Source organism: Calypte anna, chromosome 2 (assembly GCF_003957555.1).
Source record: "Calypte anna isolate BGI_N300 chromosome 2, bCalAnn1_v1.p, whole genome shotgun sequence".
NCBI lineage: Eukaryota > Metazoa > Chordata > Aves > Apodiformes > Trochilidae > Calypte > Calypte anna.
In genome coordinates this window covers 30,702,780-30,723,494 of record NC_044245.1, presented here as the reverse complement: position 1 = coordinate 30,723,494, position 20,715 = coordinate 30,702,780, and the positions used below count along the sequence as shown (strand labels likewise).

The 20,715-nt window shown below is 35.5% G+C and overlaps 1 protein-coding gene across 1 annotated transcript in view; it reads right to left on the bottom strand.

Moving 5' to 3' along the window:
* Positions 1–20,715, bottom strand: part of HDAC9 (histone deacetylase 9) — a 453,995-nt gene that overhangs the window by 57,146 nt on the left and 376,134 nt on the right. The window lies entirely within an intron of this gene.

The window sequence follows — 20,715 nt, the reverse complement described above, 5'->3', positions numbered from 1 at the left end:
TCTCCAAACTCCAAGCACTAAAGATGTGTTGAAGGAGAAGATAAAAATCCCTGCATTCTGCATTCACAGACACCTTCCTTGAGGTTGGCTTTCCCCAGGGAAGGCATTAGGATGGCTTTTACAACAGTGTGACAAAAGCTGAGCCTGTAACGACTGTGCTAATTAAGAGGGATATTACTAAGATTAAAAGGCGAATACAAAAATCAATGTTCTATTCTAAATATATTAACCGAAGGAAATCTTAATTGGTCAAAATCAGTCAGCTTTGTGCACATCATATTATTTGTCTTAGCTCAGTATAAATTATTTAATTAGGCCAAGGAGATCATGTTTTTGTTGAAAGATTAAAGTTTTCTCTGGGGGGAAAAAACCCCCAAACACATATAAAAATATTTTAACAATCTATTTAGGTTTTTTATATGTTTTTATATGTTTTATAAAATTAATTTGTTATGATTTCCTCAAATAAATGTGCTCCTTTTTTGCTTATTAATCAGAGAAAACAAAAAATCAGACCAGGTACTAAGTCTTTGTCAGGACAGAAAGCACTTCAATGACTATCATTTCACACTGGAAAAAAATTAACAGAGACAACTTCATTTTCCTGGTTATTTCTTTCAAATTTCATCACAAATATCTGCAGGCAAAATGATATAATTTGAGAAATATTAGTTTTTCTTATGTCATTAGTAGGCCTCTGCTGAAGTGTGGATTCCAGTACTGATTATTGCATTTCACGAAGGACCTAGATCAGCTTGAGAAAAAAGAAAAAATTCTAAAAAATGTGACTTAAGACTATAAAATGATAGAATTCTAATTATTTGATCCACATAACATTCCAGTGAATATAGTAAAAGTAAAAAAAGTCTAAATAGTTATTGCAAGATGATACATTGTGGAAAGAAAAGTGTAGTTCAGACTTTGGAAAAAGCATTTCAATAGTAAGGATAGATACTAATTTTAAAAAAATGTTTAAGCACATTTAAGAACCTCGATCTCTTTTTATATAATAGACAAAATTAATATCTATCAAGCTTGCTACAGGTTCAAGATGATGTGGCCTTGAATCAGGAGGTCAGGTTTCTTTTCTTCTAGGACATTTTTCCTATAGTTTCATGATGCATAACTATACAACACACAAAGTATACATATCAATAATTACATTAGACGCTACAGTGACTGAACATTTTTTCAGGCTAATTTCCATAGAATTAGTGAACAGTATCAGGGATAAAGATCTCCTACGCAATCCATCTTATCTTTCTTATGTACATACATACCTTCTGATACTCTAGTTATATGTTCATTTTCTGAAGTGACACATACTTTCCAAACTTCCCCATGTCTGCAACACATGTCGCATGGATCTTGATTAGTGATGAGGATTGTGGCTGATAGACAATCTTGATCTGTCCCCATAGCACCATATATCTTACACACTGAAAGAAGGAGGGATCCTATGGAGAACCCTCCCTGTCTGCAGCTACATGAGCTTTTGCCCTCCTCCTCTGTCTCCATTCATATTTTCTCAGATTCGTCAGGCTTTTTCTTTTTTTTCTTTTTTTTCTTTTTTTTCTTTTTTTTTTTTTTTCCATTTCTTCATTTCAAACAAAGTGGTAGCACCATGGAGTACAGCATATACAATGATCAGGAGTCAGAGAATGCAGAGTCTGCAGTGTTCAGTGCAGACAGAAGCTCTGGAAACACAAGTTGCTGAGCAGAAACAAACCTAAAAAGGCTAGCCCAGAATTTGGGACTTTGGGAAAATCTACCACACTTTTACCACATTTCAAGACCTTGCTCAAAAGCATAAAGATGTCAGCACATTTTTTTATAAGTTGGGCAAAACAATGCATTTCTCTCTTGTTCTCATTCTTAGAAGAGGAAAAATTTTTCAGCCACATTTTGTTCAAAGATTTTGTCAAACAAATATGTCTGATATGAAAACTGCCAGCCACACTGGGTAACACTAGTAAAATTAAATACAGAAACCAATGTCTTTCAAGACAGAGCACCAGGAATAGCTATTAGCACCATCTTTAATAGTATTGAACAGAAATTAGTAGTATATTCACACATTTCTACAGAAATTATACACTGTAATCTCATCTGAGTGATGAGTAGCATGTAAGGATAATAACCAGAGGAGATATTTAGAAGTCACTGTTCTTTTGCTACTTTCAGTATTACCTAGAGTGACATGATTAAATAAGACCTAAGAGGGCTCTTCTGAAAGAAAGGATTTTTAATTTTTAAGATATGCAGTGTCTGTTCAATTTTACCAGAAGAATAGCACCCTAATTTTGCTGTAATATTGTCTCACAAATTGTGACAGAACTTTGCTGCTACTCAGCCTACTACATACTAAAAGAGCCATCCTGTGTACCTGGGCAATCTGTGTTAATTTCTCTTTCATTCTCCATAATAATGTGGGACTTGGAATATCAGAGTTCATCTATTTTACGTTGTTCTTGATTTAGTACTGAACAGAAACTCCAACGACTTTTCTTAAAAAAAAGACTACAAGAGCAAACTTGAGTCTTCTCTAAAACATCTCCACATGTTTGTGGTCCTTGATACAGCTACAGTTTAAGAAAGACTACTATTTTGTCTTAAAAAAAAAAAAAAGACAGCTGCAAGTCTCTCAATTGCAAAGAGAACTACATAGATATATAGTTCCTACATCTCTATATCTCTGTAGTTCCTACATCTCCATCTTCCTCTACATTAACCAACAAGCATCTGAGGTTCCTTCTCTCTTGACTAACTACTATGAGATGTTGGCTCAGAGAAGGGTGGCTTAATGTCTGGAAAGCATCATAGCATTTTGATTTGGACTTTGTGTAGGTAGGACCTCTCTAACCTTTATCTTCCTTGGCAGGAACCTCTTTGTTGCATGGAACACACATACAAATTCCTTCACAAAAGTGACAGATACTTTCCTATGTTATGAAGTGCTATAAAGAATCATAAACATTCATTTTAAATATGGACTAAATTTCTCTAGGATATAAATAAAACCTTTTGGTATTTCCTACCTCTCAGGCTTCAGTGCCTTCATCATTCCTTAATAACTGTCTTTAGAAATACGTCGAGGTTTGCAGCTGTAAAGAAGGCTCAAGCAAAGTTCTAGATTCCACTCATGGTTTTTTACCCCAAAGCAACATGAAGCTCACTTCTTGTCAGGTTTCTCCTGCCTCAGGTGAGTGAGGATGACTGGACAGACAGGGACAGTTCTTGAACCTTCACTGTCTCTTGGGAGCAGAGAATCACTAGACCCTGTATTTCTGTCCTTTCCCATCTCATCTACACTCTGGAGAGGGCACAGCAAAGTGTAAGAAAAAGAAATCCATTGGATGCATCCTCAAGAGCTCCATAACCAGACCACTTCCCTTCTCAACTACCTAAGAACAGAATCCTCTGAATCAGCTCATAATAGAAAATATGTGGGTTTTACTGTTTTTTTGGATTTTTTTTTTTTAAGCATAGAGCTATACAGCTAACATTGATCATACACTAATGATGTTCATATTAACCTTCCCAAATTCCTCAGACCTGCCCTATGCTAAAAAGTCAGGCTGCAGCTGGCAGGATTTGTTACAGTGTGAAGGGTCAAAACTCTGAAATCCCTTGCAAGGGTGCATAGGCACCCCACATTCAGACTTAGGTAGAACAGTTACTGCCTTATTAAGCAGAAGTGAGAAATACTAGAGATTTTGCTTCTGGCCACAGGTCACCAGACAGAGACTGGGAACTGGCAGGCCATCAGCTTCCTGCTTGAAGCCAATTGGGCTGCAGGGGTTATCAGCAAAGAGATGTTAATGCTAGGATCCTTCTACAATTAAATGTGTAGTTTTTGACAGGACAGAAGTGAATTTTATTCTTCCACTATGACTCACCCTCTCCTCCACTCCCATCTCCAAAGAAAACAGAACACATAAAGGAGATATTTATTTTCTATGATCCAGAAACATAAAGGAGCATAAATATTTGGTACATGGTGTTCACCTAATGATGACAGCAGAGTTACAGGGGTATCTTGCCTGGTTGACTGTTTCTTTCTTTTCTTTCACATTTTTATTAATAAACATGCCAAAGCCTGAAAGCTTGAGCAGCTGGATCATAGGAATAATTTATCTGTTACAATGAAACTGTGTCCTTCAGTCCAAGGTAGTGCAGATCCTCCTTTAAGACTGATTGTACTGGGAACAGACCATGTGTCTGGGAAGTTGAAAAGATTCCTTTTTGCCTCACTAAGGAGATTTCCCCAGAGAATTAATATGTTCCATTTGGATATGCTGCTGTCTGCAGAGAAGCCAAGGGATGTCTTCCAGTTGGGCATAATCCTAGAGAAAACATCAGGCATGTGATCCTCCTCTCCCCACCAGTCTGAACATCAGATGCAAGACATTAAAGAGATTCTACCAAGGGACTCAGTTCCTTTTTTTTTTTTTTTTTTTTTTTCTTCCATTCTATTTTTGTACATTTAAAGCACATGGTTAGGATGCTCCCAAACATTTGTTCTCCCAGAAGAGATTGCAGAGAAGTACCCAACCCAGAAACGGCTCTGCGAGTACCATCACACAGAGCTGGAAATCTCCAAAGAAAGTTAAGCTGATGAAAATAGCTACAATTTTTTTGCTGTGTTGGTAATTTTAAAAGGAAAAACCCAGGAATACTAGCCCAGGAAAGTAATTTATGTAACTGAGAAAAAAAAAAAATCCCCGCTGTTCTAAAACTGCAGATTGGAATGGCTTAGTAACATAAATTATTTTGTCTTTGACTAAAATCCTCCAGTGTTTTCATCCAGTGATCTCAAAGCACTTTCATAGTGCTTTGAAAGTGGATCATAATAAATTAATTTATTCATTTTATTTATTTATATGAAGTGAATAAATGGAAAGGATCATATCTTCAGCTGGTATAAATCAGTATCGATGCTGCTGACTGCATAGTCTCCTAAAGCAAGCATTTCTTGTACCCACTTCACAGATGAATCAGCTAAAACTAAAGCTTGTAAAAGATCTGAGTAAGTTACCTAGATGTCCCTGTAAAAACCTTTAAAGAAAATGAAGAAGACTCAGTCAAAGACTTCAACTTGCAGAAAACACCATAAGCAACATTCTTTATTCAGTTATACCACACTTGTATTTTGCAATAAGTATATTTACACACAATGCACACAATACATTAGTGGTATTAGAGTGGGGGTTTGCACACCAAATGGAAGCCTAGTCACTTGTTTGAAAGAATATAGGTCTTCCTACAGTTCCTCAATTTCACATACTGCAAATAAAACAATATTCCAAACATTCACCATGTTTGGAACATAGTCCTACTTTAAAATTACAGGAGTTTAAGTATGATTTTGAATGCACCCTGCTATAAATAGATGAGGAAGTGTTTAAAAGATTGCCTTGATAGGTATGTGGACCTTATGGTATCTATTATTTTATGTGTTGTTTGTACATGTGTTTTAATGTAACACCATATCAAGTGATGCCTATTCTCACAGAAAGCTACATAGCATTTCTGTACAACTATTGGATAGATTTTTTTTTCTCTATGTTGAGTTTATATTAGTGTCTCTTACTGAAATTTTGGTTTACCCCCATGACTTTTCTTTATGCCAGTTCTACTGTCAGCCCAAGTTCCCCAAGGCCAAACCTTGAGAACATTCTTCCAAAGCTCCTTTCTGATTCTCATCTGACCATCATCTTTGTCCTAGACTTTGTTAAGCTCCAAGGTATGCTTAATTCTACAGATTTTTATCTATATTAATTAAATATCAGTGAAGAAAAAATTTTAGAAGGGCCAACAACTTTGCTGGTTTGTGGGTTGTTGGCTTTTTTTCAGCTTTTGAAGACATTTTCAGAGCCGAAGGCTATTTGTGGGTTCTTTTTTAAGATTAATAATTTTTTTGACATCCTATATGAATGTTTCCTGAATTCTATTATGGCTGTAATTGTAACATATTAAACACTCAAAACACACAAGAAAAATGGAGTACAATATAGGTTGAGTCTTCTATTTTGTTACTATTTAGAAAGGTGGTTTCAGTGTAATCATACAGACTCTTCTACATTTTACCTACAAAATGCCTCAGTCAGAGCCTCTGAACCAGTACAGAAAGAACCAAAATAGGAAAAAGTTAATAAACAGGAAAAGTATGAGACAAATATTACTTTTTAGTTTTTAGAATTCACTTAATAGCACAGTAAAACAAAAATATCCAACTTTTAGAAAAGTGGGCAAATGTGTATATGCACGTATAATGTATATCCACATATATATTCAGAACTCAGTAAAATTCAAGTTTCAGTGGTATTAGTTGCAGGGATTGGCTAGGAATTATGGTTAGTAAACTTGCTCAAAGGCTGTGGGTCTAAATATCTCTCAAATGTTTATATATTTCAAGAATCATAGAATCATTGAGTGGTTTGGGTTGGAAAGGATCTTAAAGATCATCTAGTTCCACTCCTCCTGAATGGGCAGGGATACCTCCCACCTTGGAAACTTCCATGGGGTGGGAGCAGGGGGTTTCTTTGGAAAGATCAAAGACCTCCAGCTGTCCAATGTGCAAATATAAAGCCTTCCATGGAACTAAGGTCCAAGACAGAAGATGGAAGAGCAAGATACCAACTCACAGTACAATTTTACACTGTAAAGGGACTGAATAAAAGGATCTGCACTTTTTATTAAATGATCTTCTGTCTTTTTGAGTCTTATTTGTGGAAGCACTGGGATGATGAAAGAAAAAATTTACTACCTTTTTATCTTTTATTTAATTCTCAGATCTCAAATAAAGCTGGTTGTTATCATGCCATCTTGTGCGATATAAATAAAACTTATTTACTAAGTTCCAGCTGGTAGCTAAAGGACTGATGTGACTTCCAAGAGCTATGTAACTGAAGATGATATATGAGTTGGAGGAAATAGAGGTTTAATTTACAAAGATGGTGCTTAAAATAAAGTACAGCATGACTTAAAATAGTATCACCAACACTGAGAAAGTAAAATGCAATAAATATGGAATTCCACCATTTTAAAGTCAATTACTTTTCTATCAAAGCCATTCCAACATGTATGGGAAATGGGACAGACACATACATATACACTGCCAAACTTTCCCCTCAAGTATTATTTAAGATAGGATTTAACTTTCATGGTGTAACATGTTGCTATCAGAAAAATCAATTCCCTCCCCATTTCTAGTTATTGTTTTGTTTTGTTTTATGGAATGAAAAAAAACAGAAGGGAAAAAAAAAAAAGTAAATCTTTAGAAGCTTTTCTGCCATAAATATGATAATTGAGTTTGGTGGTATTTTAATTTTTCTGTTTTAAAATTTACATGGCTGCTTAGAAAACATATTACATTTCTATCAAGCCCAAGTACACTACAATGTTTTCTATAACAAAATAACTATCAGTTTTGCCCTTCTATTAAGTATTTTCTTTCAACAATATTTTATCAGTTGTTACAAAACTCAGTGAACTTGGGCTAAAATGTTAACATAATAAACTAATAATATTATTAAAACAGTTCACTGCTCCAAGTAAATCTTGTTAGATAGTAATAAGATTAATTCTAAGAACACAAAAATGTTATAATATCAGATATAGTTAAATATAGAGATAAAAACTTTTAACAATGTCTTGCATTTATAGAGTTCACAAAACGAATGATACCGTGGTATCCTCTCTGAAGAACTTTGTGTTTCTATGAGAAAGCATATTATTTTAACATATTCTAATGTTCACTTTACTTTTGGAGTATTTGTCACTTTACCAAGTGCTTAGCAATCTAAGAACAGTATAAGAGAAAGGAGAGCATGGTACCTTTTCTACTTACACTCCACAGGAATGGTGGAATTGGGTAAAAGAAGGAAATGATGGTGTTCTGTATAAATTAAAAAGAGAAGAGGTCTTTGGAGTATGTAGTTTTTCTCTAAGTCCAAAATTTACCTCCTTTATGAAAAAAAATTTCAAAAAGCTTTCTACTTTAGGCATACAACATGCAGTTTGACAAAGAGCAGGAATGAGAAAAATATGCTACCTAAAATTTAATACTATTGATTGTACAACAGCTCAGCATGGTTGTGATACAAAGTACATAAGGTTGTCTAAAGTTTTTTCTCAAAGTCCCTACATATTTTCTTTTGCAAATGTTTCCTTGCATTGTCTTTTATTTCCTTCCATATACTCATATCTACTTTTAAATGTATTTTTGGTGCGTGTAGTTTTCTATCATATAATTAAATAGAAATTTCAAGGGTTTCTGGACTGCCACCATTATTTTATTGTATGTTATGTTGTCACTATTACTTTAAAGTTATACTGTAGAGTAACAAGGCAACCAGGTGCCTCTGATTGCCAAGGAGTGGGTGTGAGCTCGTATCAAGTCCACCTGTGCCTGGTTAGGGCAGGCCCCCTACTGACCATGAGCAGGACCAGGGGGCCAATAAAAGGTTAGGCTCACATCCACAGGATAGCTCACTCTTGGGCTAGGCAACAGGGAGGTCAGTAGCTCTTTGAGCCACAGGACCAATCTAGGCTAGTTCCACTCTGTGAGCTATAGACTTAGAGCACCGCTTGCAAGTCTCTACTACGACACCTGGTTAGACCTTGAGGCGCCGATCCCTAAGAAAGGTTTGTCTCGCATCATTATACTATTCATAAAATTTCTCATACTGTTAATCTTATTTTTCATCTCTTACAACATATTCCTTCAGAGGGAAGATACAGATGCACATCACTTCATCTTGGAACAACGTGCACTGGTACAAAAGGGCCACATGGACATTTTATTAGACCCAAACCAAATTAACCAACAGGAAGTGACTCTGCTCTCAAGAAAGAAGATATTGATACTCCAGGTAGCAGTGGTACCCAGTACTTCATTAGTAAATGCAGGCCTGTTTGTTTATCTCATGCTTGACAGAACTTTTTCATTGGGATCGGGGCCACTTTAGACCACCCCATTACTCCATCCCTTATTTTAATAGACCAGCTGTGCTTCACTCTAATAATTCAAAATATGGCATCTGTCATGCAAGGTTTTATGCAGTACAGGAACAACAAATCTTTTCCCTTTACCTAAACTGAATGGCACCTAATGGAACCCACCGATATATGTTTAGTGGGGGTTTAGATGAAATATTTGCAAATACTGTAAGGCAACCCAGAAAAGTACTTTTCAATCCCTGCCCTTCTCTCTCCCCCCAGAAAATTCTCAGAGGGAAGATATTTGTGGGAGCAGAGCAAACACTCACACTAAAGCATTAATCCCTAGGTACCACATGGTGTTAGAAATGACAAATTTTTCTGGTGCAGTTTCAGCTGCTGTTTGGTTAGAAATGTGATCTGGTGTTGGCTCTAGGTAGTTTGGAGGAATCTTGTCTCTTTTATATTATCCCATCCCCTCTCTTCCCTTACACTCCTTTTGCTCAGCAAAATAGAGGAAATACAATAGATTACAGAAACAGAGAAAATTGTGTATCAGCACTTACAACTTGACTGAACTGAATATGATTAGAAGGGCTCACCTGATTTAAAAAAAAAAAAAAGTACCAGACTTCTTCTGGTATTAACATCAGGTAGGCTAATGTTTTAAAATATGAAACACTCTCCATCAAAACAGTTACACTTATAACTGAGAGACTGAACCCAAAAGACTGGAGAGAACAAAGACTTGGGGAAATGTACGGCCAAATATATGTTGAGGACAACGGGACTTTTGTTTCTTATTTCAGTAGTATGGAAAAAATAGTATTTTACACCTGAACTTCAAAATTAAGCATTTTCATATAGGAAAGAAATTTAAGTATTACTGAATCAATGTCACAAGTAGGAAGTTTAATAAAATACAAAAGTAGCAAAGGAATGTACATTAATACAATGTCTGAAAGAAAACCCAAGATGGTCAGGAGATACTGTATCAGTTGCAGTGAAACTTAAATAATAATATAAAAAAGGATATATATTCCTATTTACGAACACATTGAGAGAAATGAATAATTTTCCTTAAGAACATCTGGAAGAAGAAAAAAAAATGAAAAACAAAGCTCTGAAAAGTAAGAATTGGAGACAACACTGCAGAATTCAGGAATAATATGACTCCTCCACAAATGTTTCACAGCTTTTTTTTTTGCTTTTTTTTTGAGGCAAAGAATACTGAACAGCAAAACATTTGAAATCTCAGCGCAAGAAACAAAACATGAAAATGCAGATAAACTGTGGCGTGATTTAATATTTTACTTAAGCTTCAAGTTATTCATGGAGCCAACATTTCTCCTAATAGGTTTTATTTGGTGTCTGCAAAAGAAATGCAGAAAGTCTTGTGGTCCTAGATCAATCGGAACCCTCTCAGTGGTGCACATGGAAGAAGCCTTTTACTAGTGCCAGGCATCTTACAGCAGAAAGGCAATTCCACACACCCCAAGAGAGTCATACTGACACAATGCTAATCCATTTGCCAATACAATCACTTGCACCAACTCTTCATGTTGCCAGGACCCCTGGAGAGGGTCAGAGATAAAAAGACGCTGAAGTTTGGGATTTAGTTGAAGAGTATCTAAAATTATATTTTGATGTTTCTGGATTTGCCTATCCCCCGTGAATTTATGTCTGTGCACTTCTGTAACAAAACTGAACTGCTCACACTTCTTTTAATCATTTTTGGATCCTATTTAGAGTGATAAATTGGACAGTCTCTTCAACAGCATGAAACAAAAAAGACTTTTTCTACCATATGTTACAGTAATAAAAGAGAAAGCTGTTTCCCATTATTGGCTGGTCCATTCTCATGTAGTCAGTTGCCTTGGAAACTGAGATTGATTATAATTTCAAGAAAATGTAAGAAAGAAGTGAATCACATAGTTCCTTTTCAATGTCTGTCTCAATTTATAATGCTGAAACTAGCAACAAAAACATCCCTAAGTATGACTTCCACTTCTAGCTTTATTTTTGTTGCACTTATCTCTTAGAGTGACAGTCAAAATAATATACTTTAAGTTTGATACATTAGTAAAATAATTGCAATGTTTTAGAAAATATTGTATTAAGTATAAGTCAAATGTACATTAAAATTGACTTTGTGAAAAAGAAAAAAAGAAAAAAAAAAAAAGAAAAAAAGAAAAAGTTTTTTTTTCTCCCAACTTCAATATCTGGATGATAAAATATCTAGCTACCATGTAATTCAAATTCTTCATTGTCTCCAAAAACTTGAACTGTTGCTGAAGCCAAAGTATCTTTGATAAAACATTTATTTTCCAAGTATTTCACAGGGCCCTTCAGGAGTTCAAAATTTTTTTGTACTTTAACCAGCTTTAATGTACTTACTGAAATCCTTTTTGTGATTTTAATTTCTTTATTTAAACTTGCTGACAGAACTTATAAATTCTGCAAAGGGCTAGTTCAAAAGGGGCACCTTTCATACTACTATCTTTGGGTGACCAACAGCCTCTAAAACTCTGCAAGTATCTTTTTATTGTGAGTTCTTTAATTCAAATTGCCAATGTGTATTTCAAAACAAGGTGTTTTACAACAGCTGAGAAATTTGGCAAATTCTTTGTATCTACTCTTTGTTAAAATTACTCTTCCAACATAAAACTTCCAGACATGTCATAGTGAATTGTGCAACTACAGTGAATAGGAGGAAGTTTTAATCATTGCTAATACATGGGAGGTGATCCAATAGATTTTTAAGTTGTGGTGCTCTCAAAAAAGGTTAGAAGACTCTTGGCACCTAAGCAAAAAGAATTTTTCAGCCCTTAAGTATGAGCAGCTAAGGAAAAAATTACTTATTAAAATCTGTAATTTTTTTTTTCTGTAAGATAGCTCAGTCTTTGGAACAAAAATCAGACCTCCAACATTATAATGTAGAACTATAGAAGAGCTGTGTATCTAATCATCTAAATTGATTTAGATTATGCAGCCCTAATTTCAATGCTTTCTGACTTTTGTGAATTCATAACATTAATAAAATAATGTCTGAAATCTGATTTACATTTTCCCTCTCTCTTACTGGAAAATTCATGTATTTTTTTAATACAGCTCTCCACATTGACTGACACTGCTAATGAAGTAGTTTACAAGGAATTTTCTTTTCTAGTGCTAAATAAATTATTTGTATTTTTTATATTATTTACCCAGACTAGCTTTAGAAAGACAATGCAGTAACACAAATATAAATCTTCTGTCATAGCCTTTAAATAGTTAAAATATTATGTATTTTATTTTATTTCATTTTATACCTTGAATTCTAGGAAAAGTCTTAGCTTTAATTGTAAATATTGATAGTTAAGAGGGATATTCTCTCAGCTGAAGAGACTTGACTGTGGAATGACAACTGGTAATGTCTTGCTTTCTATGACACAGATCACGCCAGCTGTCCCTCCCCCTTGTTGCATTGCTTTCTTCACCAAAAAGTAATGACAGAGATGAGAAGTATCAAAGGGCAAAGAATACTCAGAAATAAGCTGATCTGGCCAAGGCTGATATTTTCATCTTCCCTCTGGCTCTACTCAACTTTCATTCCATTTGGCCTGATCATTGGAGGGGAAAAAAAAAAATTGAAAAAATACAGTGACTAAACCAAAAAATGAGAAGGACCCCAGCTTGTAATGTAAGAACTCCTTTTAGGCATCACAGACTCACAGAATCAGCCAGGTTGGAAAGGACCTCTGAGATCATCAAGTCCAGCCTTTAAGCCACTACCACTGTGGTTACCAGACCATGGCACTTAGTGCCACATCAATCTCTTTTTAGAGACCTCCAGGGACAGAGAAAGGAGTATTCACTATTGGTGAATAAAGCTCAAGAATGGCTTAAGGAAGCTGCTGCAGTTGTAGAATGTTAAGTATTGCTATAAGCCATGGAGATAACATACAGATGAAAAGTATTTGAAACTAAAAAAAGCATAGGTTGTTTTAACAATTACAGGGCACACAGCTAACTTCCAATTTGGCTATATTTCCAAATCTTGATATGCATTTCCTTCAGACTTCTGTTCTGCTTGTTTCGAGATTCTCTTTCCACAAGTGAAAAATTAAATTATAATTTTTAAAATTCACAATCCCATCTAAATATAAATAATGATTTATTATTAAGGGAATGAATGTTATTAGACCAGACTAATGAAAATAAAAATGGTGGTTTAGGACTTTTGTCAAAAAGTGGATTTTGTTTATCTTGCCATTCATGCATTAAACTTTAAGAGGAAGTATATATCAGCAAAGAATAGACCTCAAGGAGTTTCCAGTTTGGTTCATATAAACATGTAAATGTTTTTATATTTATTTCATTCTTATCTATGCAAGGTCACCAATACTGTCAGAATATCCTGTTATAGAATTTCTTTTGGCAGTTCCTGGATGAAAAGATTTACAAAGTTTTGACTTAACCTTTTAAAAATCCTTTATAGATTTTCTTTATTCTGAAGTTGGACTGAGGGTATAAGTTCTTTTTTATTTTATTTTATCCAGACTAGTTCAACTATGTCTTGTGTAAATCATTATAGCCCTGTCTCTCTCACTTCATTGGCTTTTTGGCTTCCATCTGTTTTCTCTCATCTTTTCCTCTGTCTCATCTATATTCTCTTTCTACTCTGGTTTCTCTCATCTGCTTGCTCGTTACTTCTATCCAGCCCTCTGTTTTCCCCTGTACTTCCCAGTTATCTCCTAGAGGTGGAGAATGCACGAGACCTGAGAGCTCCATTCAGAGAGATTCTGACCACTTGTACTTCTTTTTTTACCTGCAAAATTCAGCTTCTTTTATTTACCTATTTTCTAAGACAGATATCAAAGTCTTTATTGACCTATGTATGTCACTGAATGCTAAGGGGCATCATTCTTATTTCTGAAAGCACTATTTTCTACAGAACCCATTTGTACTTTTAATAGAAAAGTACAACTCTCTAGTGTCCTACCTGCACACACATTAGCACAGTGTCCTGTTACATACTTCACTAATCTCTGAAGGGAAATTGTAAATATTTTATTGTTGAATGTTATTGCATCTGCTGAAAAACATTCAGGAATGTGTTCATTTTAATATTAATACAATTAACTAAATAAATGTTATGTGATATAATAAAAAAAATTGATGTCTCAAATAAAAAAAAATACAGATACACATTAAAACCTTTTAGAGTCAGAACCCAAATATATACATTATTCTATCAATGAAAATAGCTTAACATAGCATGCTTAATGCCCTACAGCTTCATGACACTATGGATGTCACAACACACTGCTCTAAATTAGGGGTAACCATTAATCCTCAAAATAGATTAAATGAAAAACTTCCAGCTTGAACTTTTTTTCTTAATAACAAACAACACTTCACAAACGTTCAAAACTGTACAGTAAAGTAATGACCTTCCAGAAGTGTGCATATGGTCTGACTCTAGGGGCCTTAACTAATTTCTCATGTTTGTGCACTTTACCTTGTGATCTGTCCAGTGACAGAAGACTGGGGATGCAACAGAGTGACTTAGACAAGGTCATCACCCTAGCATCACATCCACCATAATTCATAGAAGCAGCTATGCCTTTGTGTGCCTCAGAGATATTGGCTGGACACCTAACTGAAATACCAGCTTGAGTGCAGTCTGTCTGTGCTATGTTCCCCTTTTCCTTGGGACACCTCCAATTTACAGTAAAAGGCACCTCCTCCGAGTACATACTCCTGGAGCAGGAAAGCCCTACTAATCTTCTGGGACTTAACCAACTTTGCCCTTGCATCAGCAGAGATCTGAATTGGTCAAAGCTTTCTTTCCTCAAACTCTGCCCTTGTCTACTGTGCAAGGGAATATTGCCAAACACTCCCCCAAGAAGAGACAAATAATATGCTTCTTACTATTCCCACTGCCACTTGAAGAGGAAAGTCAATATAAATTAATGCCCTGCAGCGGAGAAAACTTCCAGAAATTCCAGAGACTTCTACAGCTTTCCAGAGATTACACATTAGATCTAGAGAAGTAGATTGGATATTGTCTTAATTACAGGGTCCCTCTCTCTTTCCTGCAATTGTGAAAAAGGTGGACATAGAGACTGGATTATTCCTCAGTTGACAGCACGGTTCTCCACTGAATGGCAAGAAAGTAAGTGACAGGAGAAGATGGCTTACTTGTATTTTATCAAACAAAAGTTGCAGTGTTACTCCATGCCATTTCACTCCTCATGGCATATTCTCCACATTTCTTAAAACAACAAAATTTTTTAAAGCTCAGTTGCTTATTTGGAGCTCTGTCAGAGTAAGGGTTACGACTCAAAGAGGTAACTAGTGCCCCACACATTTAGAAAGGCTCTATTCTGAAAGCTGGCATCTGTGCCACAGTTTTTCTCTCTCAATGAAATGCTGGAGTCATGAATGTGAGTGATTTGGAGCTGCTCTATTTATAAACAGATATTCAAGACAGCATTTTTGGAAGGCAGCCACTGGAGTATACTGTATTACAGAATAAATCACACTGAAAAGATGCTCCCTGTCAAGTTTGAGATGCTTTTAGAAAAGATCAATTACAGAAACCATCACATTTATGTGACTATTTCTACCTTGGTTAGTGACACAAGCTTATTTCATTCACATTGTAAGATCCCAGATGAGTTCCCCTAAGATTTCACACAGATCACAGTACCACAGGCTCTTAAATCTAGTGGAGAGGTCTCATTTTTTATAGCACAATGAAGTACAATTAAGGCATGATATTCCTCTGACAGGTCTGAAATGATCTCCATCTCAGCTCCTCAGGGAGAGTGTTGAAATTTAGGCATTTAAAAGATTGCTAGTCAATGTTTCAACCACTCTGAACTCTCATAACTATTATCAGCTCTAAATTTTTGGAAAGGGTCACTACTGAGAGGTAGTCCCTTCAGGAGTATACAGGAAAACCTGCCCAAAGTATATCCTCATCCCAGGTTATTATTCTCATGTATTTTGGTCTAAGTGCAGCCAACAATATTGACTACAGAAGGTTCAGTACAAGGATATAACAAAAAGCATATAGGCAAAGTGGCAAGCCTCCCACTTACTTCATCAATGAACTGAAGTGTACACCTGAGTACACTGAACATTGTAGTAAGAAATGAAGATGTATATCCCAGGTTTAAATGAGCCTGTGTGGACAATGAGGAATTTTTTCCAGAGGGACTCACTTTCCTACAGACTATTTCATATTGCTTGGGAACATAACTTATCTCAGGGCAGTACATTGACCTCCTAAAACCTTCTTCCATCTTGAAAGATAAGCTTGAAGACAGAACAACTACTTTTAGTATCTGTTTATATTTTGACATCGTGCAGTAAAGACAAAGACAATTAGTAAAGGTGGTCAGTGAGAATTCTTCAGACATTTCACAGGTAGCTTAACATGTCTACACTTTCTTTGCATGGATAGAAGTATAGGCATACTCTCAGACACTGGTTTAGGACAAAAACCCTGACCAGATATGGATGAAATCACAGTTAACTGAATTTCTGCAGAAGTATGTAAATAGCCATTACCAGAACAGACATTATTTTAACCAGGAATGGCATCCAAATCCAGACTTATCTGCCTACTGTGGGAGTCTGTATGTGAGCTGAGGGTCTACACTCATTCTGTGAGAGTTCCTCCAGACAGAGAATTCAGTTCAGTTACCTAGATGAAGATAACCAGCGGATTTTGGGATCCAAGGGGGACTCATCCTGGCCAATCTCTCAAAGATCTTGTCCTATAGCAGTAAACCTCAGCTCCTCCAGTGCATCTCATGCCACGCTAGACTTGTATGTTTTTGAGAACTGAATCAAGGTCCTATTTGGTATAGGTATAGGTAAGGAAGACTAGAAAGTTATTCAAACAACCAATGTACATCCCTGATTAAGGATAAGTCACACAGCTCTCTTGGTTTGGCTGAACGTGTCACCCAGAGCTCCACAGTGAGAAGGTACTGGGGCAGAAAAGATATCCTGGGTAAAGAAGAGAGGAATTCAAACTTCTTTTTCCAAATATTTCAACTAAGACTCAAAACTTCTGGCTGTTTTCCACATTTTCCTTTAGACGACTAATAAAAATTGTCTCTATACACCAGGCTGAACCTTCTGTTTTCACATTGCTAATTTTTCAGTGAAAAAATCATAGTCTGACCTAGGCAGCTAATATTCCTATAATAATTTACAACTATAATTATCTGGAGATTACTAAAAATAATTTTATTTATAATGAGAGGGGGCAATACAGGACTTAGCACTTTGCTAATTGCACAATCCTTACACAACCTAAAATGCCACAGATAGTAGGGAACCACAGTTACACAATAGCTTCCATTAAAGAAGGAATTAATTGTGTTTTAACATAGAAACTGTGAATTATTCGTCCATTTTGAAAACAAGTAAGATAGGATTGACTCTAAATTCAAAGTAATGCTTCATCTCACTGTTACAATAGAATTTCACTTCTGCCAAAAATGTTTTAAGCACAATAATAAATAAAATGCAATGGGAAGTCTTAAACTTTTAAAAAAGCACAGAATTTTTTTGGTGTATTTTTCTGTGTTTTATTACAGCACTATCAATCACTGTAGTTATTTTGGAACATTGTACATATGAATTAAATTAAATAAACAGAGCTAATAGGAGAAAATGTGCAACTAAATCACTCCCTCTTTTTTCTTAATCCTAAATTTGACCTTGTTAACAAGCAGGTGCAAAACTTTGCACTACAACCAAGAATAATAAAGAATGCTATCCTCATTTTTCTTCTAATTGTTCTTTTCTCTAAATCGCATCAGCTCCCATTTGTTTTATGTGTTGTTCACTATTATTTCTTTTTGTTCTTTTCAAGTTTATTGTAGTCATGGAAATAAAAGTACAATCCTTTGATCTCCCACATCACACATAAGCAATCTATAAGAATATAGCACATGCCATGATATGAGAAACATGTCCCAGCTGAATTCCTCAGTCAAAAGAATGACGTACCTATGGCATTCACTGTGAAAATTCTCTGCAGTGAATTATTCCCACTGTTGCTAGTGAGTACAGAAATGAAGTCAGGGCCAAAAAAACAGATGTATATAATGTAGGTAGTTAATGTCCTTATTAACTCTTTCACTATTCTTTACCAGGTTAAAAGATGCCTGAAAGCAATCTGTAATTGTAAGGTAAACAGGTAAAGCGTCCAGCATCCTATTAAATGTTCTTTTATGCTCTTTATCTTCCAGTTACACTCTTGTTATCAAGGAGTGTAAAAAAAACATGTAATGAACACCAGAATGCTGCATTGCCAAAATATAGATCAAGGTCACTGCATCTAAAAGTGACCTACAGAACCCAAGTGAACCCAATTTACCTCTTCTTTACACACTCTAAAATGATACAAAGAAAAAATAATGAGAACCATTATCAAAATCTACCTTCAAAATTTTACGTGAGAGCAGATGGATTTTGTACCTGTAAATTTTAACAGGAGAGCAGGCAAATACCTAGAAATATGTCATCGAATGGCAATTTTTTTTAGCTCTTTTATTTTAAACCTGCATGAACTTCACAGAATTAGTGAAAGTAATGAAGCCAAACATTTATTCTTGATTCAGCCACTGATTTGCTGTGTGGTCTCTATAGTGTTTTGAAAATACACACCATTACATTAGATAATGGCTGGTTTATGAATATTTTTGTTAGACTTCCTTTTATTAAAACTCAGATTTACAAGCAATTTAGCTGAAGCAGAAATTATGGAACTGTGTAGCCCCGAATTCCCTGCACAAAAAAAAGCAAAAAACAAAAAAACCACAACCTCTAAATTACATTAGCCTCTAAAAAATGTGACTAGAAGTGAAAATACTATCAGACAAAGAATATGAGTTACAGCATTAAAAGCCTCAACTACCTCTTAAAGTTTGTGTGTTGTTATTTTGTTACAAAAAATGAGAGCAAACAAAATTGTCTGTTTAATAAGGAGCAGACCATATGCCCATCTGGAAATACTGCTTATAGGAACTCTGACACTCTCACGCTATGACACCTTTGCCACTATTTTCTCAAAAAACAACTTTTTGTATTAGAAGGGAAATCATTGCTTTCTGATAATTGTAGTGAATTATGATGATTTCAAAAGATATTTTCTCAGCTCTGAGAGGTTCCTTAGTGTTAATACAATATGCATCAAGACATAACCGGCTCCCTGTAATGCTGGCTAGGAGTTTACAGCTTAAAATTTTTAAAAAATATTGATAAAAATATTAAAACCTGCTGCTTCTCTTTAAAGCATATAACCAATTTGCCATTCTACTAACATAAAATACATTAAGAGGAAAGGAAGGAAAGAAAACCAAGAAGACTTCTAAATAGAAGTTCTTTGTATTAAAAATTCTTCAGCAATACATATATAAAATTTGCATTATAGGAATTATCTCAGACTACAGAAGCCGTCTTTGTGAAGCATTGCTGCCTTATGGAAAGGGCTGAATACTCTGCAGAATGTATCTTTGTGACTTCTTTAATTTTTATGAAGGAATTCAAGGTGTTTTTAAAACTTTTAAGTAAAGCAGATATATTAGCTCAATGGCAAATAATAGCAGAAAGGAAGTAAAACCCAAAATAAAATGCTCACAGGACAGCAACAGAACTGATTTTTAGTCTTTTAAAATTTTCCTCTGAGCTCATGGAAAAAATGTTTGCCTATCTTGATGTGAACTTCACAGTTTGGGTACCACTAGAAAGGAATATTAATCAATATTTCTTTTATTATGTGCTAGTGTTGGTAATATGGGATCTGGACCAAACTGGCCAATATTATGCACTTTCATTAGTCTCAGGAGGCCCAATCCTGCAAACTTAAGTGCACATGTGTAACTTTACTCAGGCTAGTAGCCTGATTGACTTAATAACAAGTTAACATGCAAGTACATTCAGCCACAGGTCTAAGTGTTTGCAGGGTCTGTCCCAGGTTTCCTGACAGCAGTGTTCCAAGGGACCTCACTAGCCCCAGGTGCTGAATCCTGAAACCTGGGACACATCTCTCCTCCTATAGAGTGTCTAGATTCAAAAACCCATTCATGCACACAAGTTCAGCTTCTTTTTTTTCCAGCAGCACCACCAGCTGGAGCAGCTGGAAGGGACTAGGACCAGACTCTGAAAGTAATTATCCTGAAAAGAAGAGCTCACAACTGTCATTGCGAAAATATCTCAGTTGTTGCTTGCTCTTACAGTATTTTACAGGGGCCTTTCTGGTTTTGGAGAGCATGTTACCAGTTACCCTCAAGATATCAGTAAGAACCTGGCTGTAAGGAGCCAGTTCTGAAAGGTGTCATGTCTGCAAACACACCATAGGGGTTTCCTCACTTACTCCCACTTCAAAGAAGCATTAAGAACAATTTCTCTTTATTACAGATTTTAACTAGATTTCTTTCCCCTGTGATGATTAATTAGGCGTTTGTTACAATTTGCCTGTTTTCCACCTCTAAGAATAAGTGTTCCCTTCTGCTAATCAGACACAAACAAAATGTTTTGAAAAGTAATCACTTGCTAAAAAAAAAATATGGAAATTGGGCTTCTGTGTTGTGAGGAATGTACACACATAGCACAGTGAAATTTAACACGGGTAAATGATCTGACTACCTCAAAGTGAAGTTTTTGCCTTCCTACAGTGGCCTTTCACCCTGCCCTTTCCTCCAATCTGAGGAGAGCTGATGTTGATGGAACATATAATGGCTCCTTTCCTGTGTAGTAAAG